The 19,493-nt window shown below is 41.9% G+C and overlaps 1 protein-coding gene across 3 annotated transcripts in view; it reads right to left on the bottom strand.

Annotated features, from left to right (window-relative positions):
* Positions 1–19,493, bottom strand: part of EVA1A (eva-1 homolog A, regulator of programmed cell death) — an 85,327-nt gene that overhangs the window by 55,818 nt on the left and 10,016 nt on the right. Inside the window, exon 3 of one of the 3 annotated variants that reach the window (XM_045162240.1) lies at positions 17,346–17,401. The exons of 1 other annotated variant lie outside the window; for it this stretch is intronic. The gene's annotated coding sequence lies outside the window, so the exon portion shown is untranslated. Of the gene's footprint in view, positions 1–17,290; positions 17,402–19,493 lie in introns of all 3 variants that reach the window. One more of the 3 variants, XM_044925945.2, reaches the window with a different exon arrangement.

Genomic DNA, 19,493 nt, shown 5'->3' with positions numbered 1-19,493 from the left:
AACAGAGGAAATCTTTAAGCTCAGAGTGTGACTCTTGAAAGCTGTATTGTTCATTCTTCCTAAGACCTGAAGCTCAAGATCAAGCAAATAATCCAGCTTAGTTGCTGCTTAGTGTAGGGGAAAAAAAAATATCCCAAGGCCATTTCCTGTGTGGCCTTTTTGATTTTGGACAGTGTCTCTTTGACAGACAGCCCCATCCACAAAGGCTTTCTGTGGAGGTGTGTGCATTTCACTGAGATGTTTCCAAGAAGAGCAAAGACACCTTTTCAACCAAGGCAAATTAATGAAGCTGGCAGTCAAACTCTATTTCTAGCCTGCAGCCTCAGGGATGTCAGTTCCATGAATGAAGGCAAAGCTGAATTTCTTGTTTAAATCAAGCTTTCAGCCCTCCGTGGCATCTACCTCTGGTCAAGCAATAAAAGAATTCTATGTATTAAAACATGGAGATTGTCTTTGGATCTAGAGAAACACTTCTTAGAGTTTGCTGGAACTGTCCTTTAAGCCTGGATACAGAGCATTCACAAGGAACTATCAGTCTTTCCCATTATTAAGAAGCTAAATGGGAGTAGCTTTCAAGATGGCTAAGGAGTAAGACTAGGAGATCACCTTTCTCCCCATAAACCCACCAAAAATACATCTGCATGTGGAACAACTCCAACAAAACACCTGAACGCTGGCAGAAGATCCAAGACTTCCAAAAACACAAGCTTATCTCCACAGAATGGGGTAGGGTAAAAGGTAGAAGGGGAAAAAAATAAAAGGATTTAGGACAGAGACCTGCATCTCAAGGAGGGAGCTGTGAAGGAGGAAAAGTTTCCACACACTCGGAAACCCCTTCACAGGCAGGGACAGGGTGGGGAGCTTCAGAACCTCAAAGCCGGAGGCAGCAATAGGTGCTTGGAAGGCAAAATGGAGAGAGTTCACTACAGAGATCATTGTCAACCAGCACTTGTAGGCTGAGAGGCTGTTTGCACACTTGCTGTGGCAAACGGGGGCTGGGTGCTAAGGTTCAGTCTTTGGGGGTCAGACTCCAGGTAAAGGACTTGGGTTGACTGCTGTGAAGATACTCTGAGGGAGCTAGTATGACACAGCTGAGGGAGTCCAGGGAAAAGCCTGGGCCTGCCAGAGACACAAAAGATCACTGCTGTGGAGACCCTCTAACTCCACACACTCACAGACCACAGGACTCTGCCTTCGCTAGTGCCATAGGTGGGACAAGATGCAGCTGTGGACTGTGACCCCAGAGGTAGATATGCTGGCCAGCACCACCAAAGCTGGCATGAGTGCCAAAGGCAAGGGACAAAACATCACTGCTGTCCCGTCCCCAGAGGTAGCAGCTGCCACCAGACTATGAACAGGCACCGGTCACTACCCACACCTTCCTGGGAGCCTATGTAGCTTGACTCTGCCAAGGGACACACAACCCAGGGCCAATTCCTTTAGGAGAGCACATGAACCACCTCAGACTACACCAACTTTCCTCAGGCCTCAGCTGCAGAAGGCACGCCTCACAAACCCCAACTGTATCTGCTATACCCCTACATCTCCTTAGCCTGACTGAGCAAGTGAGCCCTAATAAGCCGATACTTTTGCCCCCTCCTGCCTGGGTGGAACAGACACCAGAGGGAGACCTACAAGCAGAGGCAGGGCCAAAACCAAAGCTGAGCACTAGGGACTGTGTGACCTGAGAAGAGGAAGGGAATGCATTACTGCAGCTGCAGGTGCAACAGGTTGTTGTTGTTCAGTCGCTCAGTTGTGTCCAACTCTTTGCGACCCCATGGACTGCTGCATGCCAGGCTTCCCTGTCTTTCACCATCTCCTGGAGCTTGCTCAAACTCATGTTCATTGAGCTTGTTATATCATCCAATCATCTTGTCCTCTGTTGTCCCCTTCTCCTCCTGCCTTCAATCTTTCCCAGTGTCAGGTTCTTTTCTAAGAGTCAACTCTTCGCATCAGATAGCCAAAGTACTAGAGCTTCAGCTTCAGCCTCAGTCCTTCCAATGAATATTCAGAACTGATTTCCTTTAGGATGGACTGGTTGGATCTCCTTGCAGTCCAATAGACTCCCAAGAGTCATCTCCAACACCATAGCTCAAAAGCATCAATTCTTCAGCCTTCTTTATGGTCCAACTCTCACATCCATACATGACTACTGGAAAAACCTTAGCTTTGACTATATGGACCTTTGTCAGCAAACCAATGTCTCTGCTTTTAATATGCTGTCTAGATTTGTCATACCTTTTCTTCCAACGAGCAAGAATCTTTTAATTTCATGGTCGCAGACACCAGGTTAAATCCCCACAATAGGTTTGAGACTGCTTTGGGGGCAACTGTGGACTTTGGAAGCAAGTACAAGCTGGAGGACAGCTCTGGGTCTGAGCTGACCCCAGAATGCCCACAGAAGATCCAGACACCTTCCTAGAAATATTGGAGGACTTCCTGAGGAGGCGGATTGGCTGGTGATCACTGTGTGGTGAGGACAACAGAGTACACAGGAGGATATTCTTATTCTTCCTCCTCCTCCTCTCTCTCTCGAGATATATATATATATATATATATATATCTTTTTTCTTGTTCATTTTTTCCTATTTTTACAGTACTCTGTAGATATATAGGATTTTTTCCCATGTTTTCTATTTTGTATTTTTGCTAGTTTTTATGGGGGCAAGAGGAGAAGGGGACGACAGAGGATGAGATGGCTGGATGGCATCACTGACTGGATGGACGTGAGTCTGAGTGAACTCCGGGAGTTGGTGATGGACAGGGAGTCCTGGCATGCTGCGATTCATGGGGTCGCAAAGAGTTGGACACGACTGAGTGACTGAACTGAACTGATATTTGTTTTAATTATGGGTTTTTTAATTGGCTTCACTGCTCTCTTCTCTCTTGGTTCTTATTTTTCTTTTCTTTTTTTATCTCTTCCCTTTGTGAGTGTGTGAGCTTCTTCGGATGTTTTTGTCTGTGGAGTACTGCTATTACCATTTGTCTTAGGATTTTATCTGTCCATCCATTTTTTGTTTGTACATTTGTTTGACTTGCTTTTTTTCTCCTTCCTTCTCTTCTGTGTTGTATGCCTTGTGGAGTCCAGAGCTACAGTAAAGAGCTGGGCCTCAACTTCTGAAGTAGGAGAACTGAGTTCAGGACTCTGGACCAGAGAACTCCCGAGCCCATAGACCATCAACTGGTGAGAGTTCTCCAAAAGGCCTCCAACTCAACACTAAGACTAGGCACCATCTAAAGGCCAGCAAGCTCCAGTGTGGAAGAATCAGGCCAAAACATCAGCAAAACAAGAACACCAACACTACTCACTAGCAGACAGGCTGGTATGGCTATACTAGCGCATAGACACTCCAAAACACATCACTGGATAATACAGAACTGCCATTCAGAGAGACAAGATCCAGTTCTGTCCACCAGAACAAAAGCACCAGTCCCTCCAACCAGGAAACCATCATGAGGCACTGGTCCAGCCCCACCCATGGTGGGCAGACTCCATAAATGAGAGGAACTATGACCTAACGTCCTGTAGAAAGGAAATCCCAAGCACAGCAAATTAAAAACAATGGAAAGACACAAAAAGTGCGCAGCAGATGAAGGAACATGGTAAAAACCTAAAAGACCAAACAAATGAAGAGGAAATAAGCAGTCTGTCTGAAAAAGAATTCAGAGTATAGTAAAGATAATCTAAAATCTTGGAAATAAAAATGGAGGCACAGATTAATAGAATGGAGGCATGGATTGAAAAGATACAAGAAATGTGTAACAAGGCCCTAGAAGAATTAGAGAACAGGCAATCAGCAATGAACAATGAGACAAAAAATACAGTAGAGGCAACCAATAACAGAATAACTGGGGCGAAAAGAATGAATAAGCAAGCTGGAAGATAGAATGGTGGAAGTAACTGAAACAGCAGAATAAAGAAACAAGAATAAGAAAAGATGAGAACAGTTTCAGAGACATCTAGGGAAACATAAGGCACACAAACAGTCAAATTATAGGTGTCCCTAAAGAAGAAGAGAAAAATAAAGGGTGTGATAAGCTATTTGAGAAGATTATAGTAAAAAACTTCCCTAACATGGGGAACGGAGAAGGCAATGGCAACCCACTCCAATACTCTTGCCTGGAAAATCCCATGGACAGAGGAGCCTGGTAGGCTGCAGTCCATGGGGTCGCTAAGAGTCAGACACGACTGAGCGACTTCACTTTCACTATTCATTTTCATGCACTGGAGAAGGAAATGGCAACCCACTCCAGTGTTCTTGCCTGGAGAATCCCAGGGATGGGGGAGCCTGGTGGGCTGCCATCTATGGGGTCACACAGAGTTGGACATGACTGAAGCGACTTAGTAGTAGTAGTAACATGGGGAAGGAAATAGCCACCCAAGTTCAGGAAGCCCCGAGAGTCCCAAACAGGATAAATCCAAGGAGAAACATGTCAAGACACTTATTATACAAACTAACAAAAGTAAATACAAAGAAATACTATTAAAAGCAACAAGGGAAAACAAACAAACAAAAAAAACATACAATGGAATCCCCATAAGGCTATCAGTTGATCTTTCAACAAAAACTCTGCATGCCAGAAGAGAGTGGCAAGATATACTTAAAGTGATGAAAGGGAAAAACCTACAACCAAAATTACTCTACTCAGCAAAGACTTTGCTTGGTCAGATTCGATGGAGAAATCAAAAACTTTACAGATAAGTAAAAGTTCAAAGAATTCAGCACCAATAAGCCAACTTTACAACAAATGCCAAAGGAATTTCTCTAGACAGGAAACACAAGAAAAAAAAAAATGGGAGGAGCCAAGATGGCGGAGGAGTAGGACGGGGAAAACACTTTCTCCCCCACAAATTCATCAAAAGAGCATCAAAACGTCAAGTAAATTCCACAAAACAACTTCTGAATGCCGGCAGAGGACATCAGGCACCCAGAAAAGCAACCCAAGTCTTCGAAAGGAGGTAGGAAAAAATATAAAAGACAAAAAAAGAGACAAAAGAGGGAGGGACGGAGTTCCGTCCCAGGAAGGGAGTCTTAAAAAGAGAGAAGTTTCCAAACACCAGGAAACCTTCTCACTGCCGAATCTGTGCCGAGCTTTGGAAGCACAGAGGGCAACATAACAGGGAGAAAAAATAAATAAACAATTAAAACTCGCAGATTGCAAGCCCTACGGTAACTCCCCCAGCGGAGAAGCAGCGCATACACCTGCACACGGCATTAGCAAGTGGGGGCTGGGCAGGGAGGCACGGCGCGGGCTGCATCGCTTAGAGTAAAAATCTGGACTGAATACCCTGAGCGCTATCTGAGCGAAATAATTTGGGCTAGCAAACCAGACTGTGGGATATCTGCCACGCGAAAAGCCAGCCCTAACCTAAGACACCGCCAGGCCCGCGCACGGAACAAAGGACTGAACAGAGATAGCCGGCTGCAGACAGGCAGCCAGAGCCGGAAGGGGGCAATCGCAGCCCCAGAGAGACATTATCTATAAAACTGTAAGCAGGCTTCTTTGCTAACTAAAACTTCTTGGGGGTCTGGACGGTCAACATCTGCCTGAGAAGGTGCGCTGGTTTTACACCCAGATAACCGTGTGGCGGGGAGGCGATAAGTCGCAGCATTGGCGCTCGCCAAACACCTCATCACCTGAGCTGCTCGGACCTGGGACGAGCACAAAACGCAGGCCCAACCGAGTCTGCGCCTCTGAGGACTACCCGAGTGCCTGAACCTGAGCGGCTTGGACCTGGGAGGTATGCAGCCCAGGGCCGGCCTCGGATTGTTCCCGGCGGAACAACCTAGAGCCCGAGCAGTGTGGGCAGGGAGGCTACACGCGCCGTGAGCGGGGGCAGACCCAGTGTGGCTGAGGCACTGCGAGAGCACGTCAGTGTTATTTGTTTGCAGCATCCCTCCCTCCCTCCCCACAGCGCGACTGAACAAGTGAGCCTAAAAAAAAAAAGTGTCCTCCACCGTCCCCTTTGTGTCAGGGCGGAAACCAGACACTGAAGAGACCAGCAAACAGAAGAAGTTATAACAGAAGGAAACACCTTGGAAGCTACAGGCAATAGATTAAAACCCTGTGGTTACTACGGACTACATAGGAAGGGGCCTATAGATCTTGAGAAATATAAGTCGGACCAAGGAACTAGCCAAAAATGAACTGAACCCACGATACTCACAACAAAACCAGAGAAAGTCCTAGATATATTTTTATGATCATTCTTTCTTTTTTTTTTTTAATTTTTTTGAAAAAAAATTTTAAGTCCTCTATTGTCCTTTAATTTTCACTTTTATAACCTATTACTTTGCAAAAAAAAAAAAAAGACCTTATTTTTTTCTTCTTCAGCAAACTTCATATATATATATTTTATATTTTTTTGACCTTGTTTTTTTTTCTTCTTTTCTTTAACATTGTATTTTTGAAATTCCAAACTCTACTCTAGATTTTTAATTTTAGCTTTTTGGCATATGTTATCAATTTTGTACCTATAGTTTTTTTTATAATTTCTGTGACTTATTTTTTTTTCCTCTGTTTCTTTCTCTTCTTCTTTTATATAACATTGTATATCTGAAATTCCAAACTCTACTCTAGATTTTTAATTTATGCTTTTTGGTATTTGATGTCAATTTTGTACCTGTATTTTCTTTATAATTTTTGCGACATTGTTTTTGTTTGTTTGTTTGTTTTCTCTCTTTATTTTTCTTCTTCCTTTTTTTCTTTTAACATTGTGTTTTTGAAATTCCAAACTCTACTCTAGATTTTTAATTTTTGCTTTTTGGTATTAGTTATCAATTTTGTACCTGTATTTTCTTTATAATTTTCGCGACCTTGTTTGTTTTTCTTTGTTCGTTTTTTCTCTCTTTTCCTTCTTCTTTTCTTTAACATCGTATTTTTGAAATTCCAAACTCTACTCTAGATTTTTAACTTTTGCTTTTATGTATTTGTTACCAATTTTGTACCTTTAAGAACCCAATCTTCAGGACCCATTTTTCACTAGGGAGCGAGATTACTGGCTTGACTGCTCTCTCTCCCTTTGAACTCTCCGTTTTCTCCACCAGGTCGCCTGTGTCTCCTCCCTAACCCCTCTCTACTCTACCCAACTCTGTGAATTTCTGTGTGTTCCAGATGGTGGAGAACACTTAGGGAACTGATTACTGGCTGGATCTGTCTCCCTCCTTTTCATTCCCCCCTTTTATCCTTCTGGCCACCTCTGTCTCCCTCCTCCTTCTTCTCTTCTCTGTATAACTCCGTGACCATCTCTGAGTGGTCCAGTTGTGGAGTGCACATAAGGAAGTGACTACTGGCTAGCCCACTCTCTCCACTATTGATTCCACCTCATCTCATTTGGGTCACCTCTAACTCCCTCCTCCCTCTTCTCTTCTCCATGTAACGCTGTGAACCTCTCTGAGTGACCCTCACGGTAGAGAAACTTTTCATCTTTAATGTAGATGTTTTATCAATGGTGCTGTATAGAAAGAGAAGTTTTGAAACTACTGTAAAAATAAGACCGATAACTAGAAGCAGGAGGCTTAAGTCCAAACCCTGACTCCAGGGAACTCCTGACTCCAAGGAACATTAATTGACAGGAGCTCATCAAACGCCTCCATACCGACACTGAAACCAAGCACCACACAAGGGCCAACAAGTTCCAGGGCAAGACATACCAAGCAAATTCTCCAGCAACAAAGGAACACAGCCCTGAGCTTCAAGATACAGGCTGCCCAAAGTCACCCCAAAACCATAGACATCTCATAACTCATTACTGGATATTTCATTGCACTCCAGAGAGAAGAAATACAGCTCCACCCACCAGAACACCGACACAAGCTTCCCTATCTAGGAAACCTTGACAAGCCACCTGTACAAACCCACACACAGCGAGAAAACGCCACAATAAAGAGAACTCCACAAACTGCCAGAATACAGAAAGGACACCCCAAACTCAGCAATTTAAACAAGATGAAGAGACAGAGGAATACCCAGCAGATAAAGGAACAGGATAAATGCCCACCAAACCAAACAAAAGAGGAAGAGATAGGGAATCTACCTGATAAAGAATTCCGAATAATGATAGTGAAATTGATCCAAAATCTTGAAATTAAAATGGAATCACAGATAAATAGCCTGGAGACAAGGATTGAGAAGATGCAAGAAAGGTTTAACAAGGACCTAGAAGAAATAAAAAAGAGTCAATATATAATGAATAATGCAATAAATGAAATTAAAAACACTCTGGAGGCAACAAATAGTAGAATAACAGAGGCAGAAGATAGGATTAGTGAATTAGAAGATAGAATGGTAGAAATAAATGAATCAGAGAGGATAAAAGAAAAACGAATTAGAAGAAATGAGGACAATCTCAGAGACCTCCAGGACAATATTAAACGCTACAACATTCGAATCATAGGGGTTCCAGAAGAAGAAGACAAAAAGAAAGACCATGAGAAAATACTTGAGGAGATAATAGTTGAAAACTTCCCTAAAATGGGGAAGGAAATAATCACCCAAGTCCAAGAAACCCAGAGAGTCCCAAACAGGATAAACCCAAGGCAAAACACCCCAAGACACATATTAATCAAATTAACAAAGTTCAAATACAAAGAACAAATATTAAAAGCAGCAAGGGAAAAACAACAAATAACACACAAGGGAATTCCCATAAGGATAACAGCTGATCTTTCAATAGAAACTCTCCAAGCCAGGAGGGAATGGCAAGACATACTTAAAATGATGAAAGAAAATAACCTACAGCCCAGATTATTGTACCCAGCAAGGATCTCATTCAAGTATGAAGGGTATGAAGGAGAAATCAAAAGCTTTTCAGACAAGCAAAAGCTGAGAGAATTCTGCACCACCAAACCAGCTCTCCAACAAATACTAAAGGATATTCTCTAGACAGGAAACACAAAAACGGTGTATAAATTCGAACCCAAAACAATAAAGTAAATGGCAATGGGATCATACTTATCAGTAATTACCTGAAACGTAAATGGGTTGAATGCCCCAACCAAAAGACAAAGACTGGCTGAATGGATACAAAAACAAGACCCCTACATATGTTGTCTACAAGAGACCCACCTCAAAACAGGGGACACATACAGACTGAAAGTGAAGGGCTGGAAAAAGATTTTCCATGCAAATAGGGACCAAAAGAAAGCAGGAGTAGCAATACTCATATCAGATAAAATAGACTTTAAAACAAAGGCTGTGAAAAGAGACAAAGAAGGTCACTACATAATGATCAAAGGATCAATCCAAGAAGAAGATATAACAATTATAAATATATATGCACCCAACACGGGAGCACCGCAGTATGTAAGACAAATGCTAACAAGTATGAAAGGAGAAATTAACAATAACACAATAATAGTGGGAGACTTTAATACCCCACTCACACCTATGGATAGATCAACTAAACAGAAAATTAACAAGGAAACACAAACTTTAAACGATACAATAGACCAGTTAGACCTAATTGATATCTATAGGACATTTCATCCCAAAACAATGAATTTCACCTTTTTCTCAAGCGCACATGGAACCTTCTCCAGGATAGATCACATCCTGGGCCATAAAGCTAGCCTTGGTAAATTCAAAAAAATAGAAATCATTCCAAGCATCTTTTCTGACCACAATGCAGTAAGATTAGATCTCAATTACAGGAGAAAAACTATTAAAAATTCCAACATATGGAGGCTGAACAACACGCTGCTGAATAACCAACAAATCACAGAAGAAATCAAAAAAGAAATCAAAATTTGCATAGAAACGAACAAAAATGAAAACACAACAACCCAAAACCTGTGGGACATGGTAAAAGCAGTCCTAAGGGGAAAGTTCATAGCAATACAGGCACACCTCAAGAAACAAGAAAAAAGTCAAATAAATAACCTAACTCTACACCTAAAGCAACTAGAAAAGGAAGAAATGAAGAACCCCAGGGATGGTAGAAGGAAAGAAATCTTAAAAATTAGGGCAGAAATAAATGCAAAAGAAACAAAAGAGATCATAGCAAAAATCAACAAAACCAAAAGCTGGTTCTTTGAAAGGATAAATAAAATTGACAAACCATTAGCCAGACTCATCAAGAAACAAAGGGAGAAAAATCAAATCAATAAAATTAGAAACGAAAATGGAGAGATCACAACAGACAACACAGAAATACAAAGGATCATAAGAGACTACTATCAACAATTATATGCCAATAAAATGGACAATGTGGAAGAAATGGACAAATTCTTAGAAAAGTACAACTTTCCAAAACTTGACCAGGAAGAAATAGAAAATCTTAACAGACCCATCACAAGCACGGAAATTGAAACTGTAATAAAAAATCTTGCAGCAAACAAAAGCCCAGGTCCAGACGGCTTCACAGCTGAATTCTACCAAAAATTTAGAGAAGAGCTAACACCTATCCTGCTCAAACTCTTCCAGAAAATTGCAGAGGAAGGTAAGCTTCCAAACTCATTCTTTGAGGCCACCATCACCCTAATACCAAAACCTGACAAAGATCCCACAAAAAAAGAAAACTACAGGCCAATATCACTGATGAACATAGATGCAAAAATCCTTAACAAAATTCTAGCAATCAGAATCCAACAACACATTAAAAAGATCATACACCAGGACCAAGTGGGCTTTATCCCAGGGATGCAAGGATTCTTCAATATCCACAAATCAATCAATGTAATACACCACAGTAACAAATTGAAAAATAAAAACCATATGATTATCTCAATAGATGCAGAGAAAGCCTTTGACAAAAGTCAACATCCATTTATGATAAAAACTCTCCAGAAAGCAGGAATAGAAGGAACATACCTCAACATAATAAAAGCTATATATGACAAACCCACAGCAAACATTATCCTCAATGGTGAAAAATTGAAAGCATTTCCTCTAAAGTCAGGAACAAGACAAGGGTGCCCACTTTCACCATTACTATTCAACATAGTTTTGGAAGTTTTGGCCACAGCAATCAGAGCAGAAAAAGAAATAAAAGGAATCCAAATTGGAAAAGAAGAAGTAAAACTCTCACTATTTGCAGATGACATGATCCTCTACATAGAAAACCCTAAAGACTCCACCAGAAAATTACTAGAACTAATCAATGACTATAGTAAAGTTGCAGGATATAAAATCAACACCCAGAAATCCCTTGCATTCCTATACACTAATAATGAGAAAATAGAAAGAGAAATTAAGGAAACAATTCCATTCACCATTGCAACAGAAAGAATAAAATACTTAGGAATATATCTACCTAAAGAAACTAAAGACCTATATATAGAAAACTATAAAACACTGGTGAAAGAAATCAAAGAGGACACTAACAGATGGAGAAATATACCATGTTCATGGATTGGAAGAATCAATATAGTGAAAATGAGTATACTACCCAAAAGCAATCTATAGATTCAATGCAATCCCTATCAAGCTACCAACAGTATTCTTCACAGAGCTAGAACAAATAATTTCACAATTTGTATGGAAATACAAAAAACCTCAAATAGCCAAAGCGATCTTGAGAAAGAAGAATGGAACTGGAGGAATCAACCTACCTGACTTCAGGCTCTACTACAAAGCCACAGTTATCAAGACAGTATGGTACTGGCACAAAGACAGAAATATAGATCAATGGAACAAAATATAAAGCCCAGAGATAAATCCACACACATATGGACACCTTATCTTTGACAAAGGAGGCAAGAATATACAATGGATTAAAGACAATCTCTTTAACAAGTGGTGCTGGGAAAACTGGTCAACCACTTGTAAAAGAATGAAACTACAACACTTTCTAACACCATACACAAAAATCAACTCAAAATGGATTAAAGATCTAAACATAAGACCAGAAACTATAAAACTCCTAGAGGAGAACATAGGCAAAACACTCTCTGACATACATCACAGCAGGATCCTCTATGACCCACCTCCCAGAATATTGGAAATAAAAGCAAAAATAAACAAATGGGACCTAATTAACCTTAAAAGCTTCTGCACATCAAAGGAAACTATTAGCAAAGTGAAAAGACAGCCTTCAGAATGGGAGAAGATAATAGCAAATGAAGCAACTGACAAACAACTAATCTCGAGAATATACAAGCAACTCCTACAGCTCAACTCCAGAAAAATAAATGACCCAATCAAAAAATGGGCCAAAGAACTAAATAGACATTTCTCCAAAGAAGACATACAGATGGCTAACAAACACATGAAAAGATGCTCAACATCACTCATTATCAGAGAAATGCAAATCAAAACCACTATGAGGTACCATTTCACACCAGTCAGAATGGCTGCGATCCAAAAGTCTACAAGCAATAAATGCTGGAGAGGGTGTGGAGAAAAGGGAACCCTCTTACACTGTTGGTGGGAATGCAAACTAGTACAGCCACTATGGAGAACAGTGTGGAGATGCCTTAAAAAACTGGAAATAGACCTGCCTTATGATCCAGCAATCCCACTGCTGGGCATACACACTGAGGAAACCAGAAGGGAAAGAGACACGTGTACCCCAATGTTCATTGCAGCACTGTTTATAATAGCCAGGACATGGAAGCAACCTAGATGTCCATCAGCAGCTGAATGGATAAGAAAGCAGTGGTACATATACACAATGGAGTATTACTCAGCCATTAAAAAGAATACATTTGAATCAGTTCTAATGAGGTGGATGAAACTGGAGCCTATTATCCAGAGTGAAGTAGGCCAGAAAGAAAAACACCAATACAGTATACTAACGCATATATATGGAATTTAGAAAGATGGTAACAATAACCCTGTATACGAGACAGCAAAAGAGACACTGATGTATAGAACAGTCTTATGGACTCTGAGAGAGAGGGAGAGGGTGGGAAGATTTGGGAGAATGGCATTGAAAAATGTAAAATATCATGTGTGAAACGAGTTGCCAGTCCAGGTTCGATGCACGATACTGGATACTTGGGGCTGGTGCACTGGGACGACCCAGAGGGATGGAATGGGGAGGGAGGAGGGAGGAGGGTTCAGGATGGGGAACACATGTATACCTGTTGTGGATTCATTTTGATATTTGGCAAAACTAATACAATTATGTAAAGTTTAAAAATAAAATAAAAAAAATAAAAAAAGTTGGTAAAAAAAAAAAAAAAAAAAGAACCTATTTACAGACAAGTAATGGAGACACAATCACAGAAATCTAACCAATCTGATCATACAGAACACAACCTTGTCTAACTCAATGAAACTAAGCCATGCCATGTAGGGCCACCCAAGATGGACGGGTCTTGGTGGAGAGTTCTGACAAAATGTGGCCCACTGGAGAAAGGAATGGCAAGCCACTTTAGTATTGTTGCCTTGAGAAACCCATGAACAGTATGAAAAGGCAAAAAGATAGGACACTGAAAGATGAACTCTCCAGGTCAGTAGGTGCCCAATATGCTACTGGAGATCAGTGGAGAAATAATTCCAGAAAGAATGAAGAGATGGAGCCAAAGCAAAAACAACACCCAGTTGTGGATGTGACTGGTGATAGAAGTAAGGTCTGATGCTGTAAAGAGCAATATTGCATAGGAACCTGGAATGTTAGGTCCATGAATCAAGGCAAACTAGAAGTGGTCAAACAGGAGATGGCAAGAGTGAACGTCCACATTTTAGGAATCAGCAAACTGAAATGGACTGGAATGGGGGAATTTAACTCAGATGACCATTATGTCTACTACTGTGGGCAAGAATCTCTTAGAAGAAGTAGAGTAGCCATCATAGTCAACAAAAGAATCTGAAATGGAGTACTTGGATGCAATCTCAAAAACAACAGAATGATCTCTGTTCATTTCCAAGGCAAACCATTCAATATCACAGTAAACCAGGCCTATGCCCCAACCAGTAATGCTGAAGAAGCTGAAGTTGAACGGTTCTATGAAGACCTACAAGACCTTCTAGAATTAACACCCAAAACAGATGTCCTTTTCATTATAGGGGACTGGAACGCAAAAGTAGGAAGTCAAGAAACACCTGGAGTAACAGGTAAATTTGGCCTTGGAGTACAGAATGGAGCAGGGCAAAGGCTAACAGAGTTATGCCAAGAGAATGCACTGGTCATAGCAAACACCTTCTTCCAATAATGCAAGAGAAGACTCTACACATGGACATCACTAGATGGCCAACACGAAATTCAGATTGATTATATTCTTTTCAGCCAAAGATGGAGAAGCTCCATACAGTCAGCAAAAACAAGACTGGGAGCTGACTGTGGCTCAGGTCATAAACTCCGTATTGCTAAATTCAGACTTAGATTGAAGAAAGTAGGGAAAATCACTAGACCATTCAGGTATGCTGCTGCTGCTGCTGCTGCTAAGTCGCTTCAGTCGTGTCCGACTCTGTGCGACCCCAGAGATGGCAGCCCACCAGGCTCCCCCATCCCTGGGATTCTCTAGGCAAGAACAGTGGAGTGGGTTGCTATTTCCTTTTCCAATGCATGAAAGTGAAAAGTCAAAGTGAAGTCACTCAGTATGATGTAAATCAAATTCCTTACGATTATACAGTAAGTGAGAAATACATTTAAGGGACTAGATCTGATGGATAGAGTGCCTGATGAACTATGGACGGAGCTTCGTGACATTGTACAGGAGACATGTACAAGACCATGCCCAAGAAAAAGAAATGCAAAAAAGCAAAATGGCTGTCTGAGGAGGCCTTACAAATAGCTGTGAAAAGAAGAGAAGCAAAAAGCAAAGAGAAAAGGAAAGATATACTCATTTGAATGCAGAGTTCCAAAGAATAGCAAGGAGAGATAAGAAAGCCTTCCCTCAGTGATTAGTGCAAAGAAATTGAGGAAAACAAAAGAATGGGAAAGACTAAAGATCTCTTCAAGAAAATTAGAGATACCAAGGGGACATTTCATGCAAAGATGGGCTCAATAAAGGCCAGAAATGGTATGGACCTAACAGAAGCAGAAGATATTAAGAAGAGGTGGTAAGAATACACAGAAGAACTGTACAAAAAAGATCTTCACGACCAAGATAATCACGATGGTGTGATCACTCACCTAGAGCCAAACATCCTGGAATTGAAGTCAAGTGGGCCTTAGGAAGCATCACTATGAACAAAGGTAGTGGAGGTGATGGAATTCCAGTTGAGCTATTTCCAATCCTAAAAGATGATGCTGTGAAAGTGCTGCACTCAATATGCCAGCAAATTTGGAAAACTCAGCAGTGGCCACAGGACTGGAAAAGGTCAGTTTTCATTCCAATCCCAAAGAAAGGCAATGCCAAAGAATGCTCAAACTACCACACAATTGCACTCATCTCACTCACTAGTAAAGTAATGCTCAAAATTCTCCAAGCCAGGCTTCAGCAATACATGAACCGTGAACTTCCAGATGTTCAAGCTGGTTTTAGAAAAGGCAGAGGAACCAGAGATCCAATTGCCAACATCTGCTGGATCATCGAAAAAACAAGAGAGTTCCAGAAAAACATCTATTTCTGCTTTATTGACTATGCCAAATACTTTGCCTGTGTTGATCACAACAAAGTGTGGAAAATTCTGAAAGAGATGGGAATACTAGATCACCTGACCTGCCTCTTGAGAAATCTGTATGCACGTCAGGAAGCAACAGTTAGAATTGGACATGGAACAACAGACTGGTTCCAAATAGGAAAGGAGTACGTCAAGGCTGTATATTGTCACCCTGCTTATTTAACTTATATGCAGAGTACATCATGAGAAACGCTGGGCTGGATGAAACACAAGCTGGAATCAAGATTGCTGGGAGAAGTATCAATAACCTCAGATATGCAGATGACACCACCCTTATGGCAGAAAGTGAAGAAGAACTAAAGAGCGTCTTGATGAAAGTGAAAGAGGAGAGTGAAAAAGTTGGCTTAAAGCTCAACATTCAGAAAACTAAGATCATGACATCCGGTCCCATCACTTTATGGCAAATAGATGGGGAAATAGTGGAAAGAATGGCTGACTTTATTTTTCGGGGCTCCAAAATCACTGCACTTGGTGACTGCAGCCATAAAATTAAAAGACGTTTACTCCTTGGAAGGAAAGTTATGACCAACCTAGACAGCATATAAAAAAGCAGAGACATTACTCTCCCAACAAAGGTCCATCTAGTCAAGGCTTTGGTTTTTCCAGAGGTCATGTATGGATGTGAGAGTTGGACTATAAAGAAAGCTGAGCACCGAGAATTGATGCTTTTGAACTATGGTGTTGGAGAAGACTCTTGAAAGTCCCTTGGACAGCAAGGAGATCCATCCTAAAGGATATCAGTCCTGAGTGTTCATTGGAAGGATTGATAATGAAGCTGAAACTCCAATACTTTGGCCACCTGATGTGAAGAGCTGACTCATTAGAAAAGACCCTGATGCTGGGAAAGATTGAAGGCAGGAGGAGAAGGGGATGACAGAGGATGAGATGGTTGGATGGCATCACTGACTCCATGGAGATGAGTTTGAGTAAACTCTGGGGGTTGGTGATGGACAGGGAGGCCTGGTGTGCTGTGGTCCATGGGGGTCATGAAGATCGGACATGACTGAGCGACTGGATTGAACTGAATGGAGACACAGACATAGAGAATGGTCTGGTGATCACAGTAGGGGAAGGAAAGGGTAGGACAAATTGAGAGAGTAGCTATAATATACAAAATAGAGGCTTGCCAGGTGGCTCAGTGGTAAAGAATCCACCTGCCAATACAGAAGTCATGAGAGATGCATGTTCGATCTCTGAGTCAGGAATATCCCCTGGAGGAGGAAATGCCAACCCATTCCAGTATTTTTGCCTGGAAAATTCAATGGAAAGAGGCGTCTGGTAGGCAAATCTATGGGGTCAAAAACAGTCAGACATGACTGAGCAACTAAGCACAACAAATGCAAAAAAAAAAACTACCAGGAAGCTGGTGTATAACAGATGGAGCCCAGCCCAGTACTCTGTGACCTGCATTGGTAGGTGAATTCTTTGCCCCTGAGCCACCTGGGAAGTCCTTAGCTGTCCCTAAAATGCTTCAAGTTCAGTTTGTCTGAAATTGAGCTCATCATCTTTTTCTGCAAATGCTCCTCCTCTATAACTCTCCTAACGAATGGCCCCACTGTCCTTACTCTTGCTGCTCAGGTTAAAATCCCAGTCATCCCAGACTCTTGCCCCCACCCTCAAACTCCACAGCGTGGATGAGTCACCAAATTGTGTCAACTTTATTGCCAAAATATGTCCTGAGTTGAGCCCAATTCTCTGCTCCTATTACTAGTGTCTTAGAAACTCATTTTATTTTCCACCTGGATTAATAACAATAATATTAAAAACTAATATTCACCACCATTTTCACATGCCAAATGTTGATCGATTACTGTAGCAGACACTTTACATACTTCATCATCCATAGTCTTGAGAGCCATCTATCCTTGATGGAGAGGATCATCCATCCCTGTTTTCAGATGAGAAAAACAGAAGCTCAGAGGCACTTAATAATAGCCTAAGTTACACAAAGATGTTGTGAGACTGATATGTAGACTGAGGTCTGTCTGACTCCAAACCCTGGGCCTTTTCTACTCTCTAAACTGCAATGGTGTCCTACCTGGTCTTCCTGCCACCTGTCTTATTCCTTTCCAATATCTACTAACTGAGGGGTCTGTTTTTACAGTGAAACTCTGATCTAGTTTCTCCTGTGTGAAATCCTACAGTAGTTCCCCAGTGTCTTCAGAATAAAATTCCAATTCTTTAACAAGGCTTTTCCTGGTGTGCCACTTTGCCCATTTAGAGATCTGCCTCCCTCTCTCCAACCACACCTATCTCTCTTTTGTTCTTAGAGCACACCATGCCCGCTTACTTAGTCATGCTGTATTTCTCTCTGATTCCTCTGCCAGTGATGCCCTTCTGTAAGCCTAGATGCCTCCCCTTCAGCCTCTTAGATGCTCTTGGACCCATCTGCTGTCCAAGTTGAGTTTAGCTGGTCCTCCTCTGGATGCCCAAAGTGTTAGTGATTACCTCTAGCACTGAATTTTTCAGTGGTTGCAACAGTCATTGATTGAACATCTACCAAAATGCAAGAACTCAGGGTGGGCTCTAGTGATTTAGGAATCCGTAAGACATGTTTTAGGCTTCCCCAGTGGTGCAGTGGTAAAGAATTTGCCTGCCAATGCAGAAGATGCAGGTCTGATCCCTGGGTTGGGGAGATCCCCTGAAGAAGGAAATGGCGACCCACTCTAGTATTCTTGCCTGGGAAATCCCATGGACAGAGGAGCCTGGTGGGCTGCATTCCATAGGGACGTAAAGAGTCAGACATGACTTAGCAATTCAGCATGCACAAGCACACATGTCTTGCTTTCAGAAATTTACTTTAATGAGAGAGATGCATAGCATAGTAATACTACAAGACAGTAATGTAGTAATGCTACTACGATACAGGATAGTAATGTAATAATGTAACACTACATTGGGGCTTCCCACATGGCGCTAGTGGTAAAGAATCCAGCTGCCAGTGCAGGAGATGCAAGAGACACAGTTTCAATTCCTAGGTTGAGAAAATCCCCTGGAATAAGAAATGGCACTCCACTCCAGTATTCTTGCCTGGAAAATTCCATGGGCAAAGAAGCCTGGCGGGCAGGAAGAACATCTTGTTCATGTCTACAACCCCAGGGCCTAGAACGATGTCTGGGATGTGAGGGTGTCAGTAAACGCTGGCGTGCAGCATGTGTGCTCAGTTGGGTCCAACTCTTGTGACCCCGTGGACTGTAGGCTGTCAGACTCCTCTGTCCATGGGATTCTTCAGGCAAGAATACTGGAGTGGGTTGCCATTTCCTTCTCCAGGGAATCTTCCCAACCCACGGGACTGAACTCGAGTTGGCAGGCAGGTTCTTTACCACTGAGCCACCTGGGAAAGCCCAAACACTGACAGTTTGAGCTAAGCAGACAAACCAAGGCCACCAAGCTATCTCTGTGAGCATACAAGGCTGTCTACAGGCACACTCTTCACTTTCATGAGTGTCTTTTCCAGACTCTAACACGTCCAAGTCATTGTTTTCTGTATTTTCATGAGGTCCTCAAAGTGTGCTCAGCCTAGTGGAACACAGGATAGGCACTTAAGGAAAACAGTGCCTGTGTCTTCCAATAAGAGGCCCTTACAGCCCTTTATCATGGGCTGCTGTGGCCTGTCTTGCCAATATGAGCAAGCAAAAAGACAAGTCAGCCATATTTGTGATTTGTGTAGGTCCTTAGGGCAAGGCAAGTTTTGGCAGCCCTTTTGATCAAGGGTCCCTGTGTAGAAACAAGGCCCCCTGAAGTCAGTTTCCTCCTACTATTAACCATCCGAGTGATACAGCCAGGAGGGCACAGGGCAAAGTGGAAAGGCTTAAACTACGGCAGGGTTTTGTTTTGTTTTTTTTTAAGAAAGCTTTCTTTTATTCAAAACTCTATGGTTACTTGTCTACGGAGCAGCATTTCCACCTCCTCTCACCTTGGAGAAAAAAGTGCAATATGCCTAGGTGATGAAAGAGGAGGTATGAGGTAGAAAAAAGAGG

Source organism: Bubalus bubalis, chromosome 12 (assembly GCF_019923935.1).
Source record: "Bubalus bubalis isolate 160015118507 breed Murrah chromosome 12, NDDB_SH_1, whole genome shotgun sequence".
NCBI lineage: Eukaryota > Metazoa > Chordata > Mammalia > Artiodactyla > Bovidae > Bubalus > Bubalus bubalis.
This window is presented reverse-complemented; position numbering and strand designations above follow the sequence as displayed.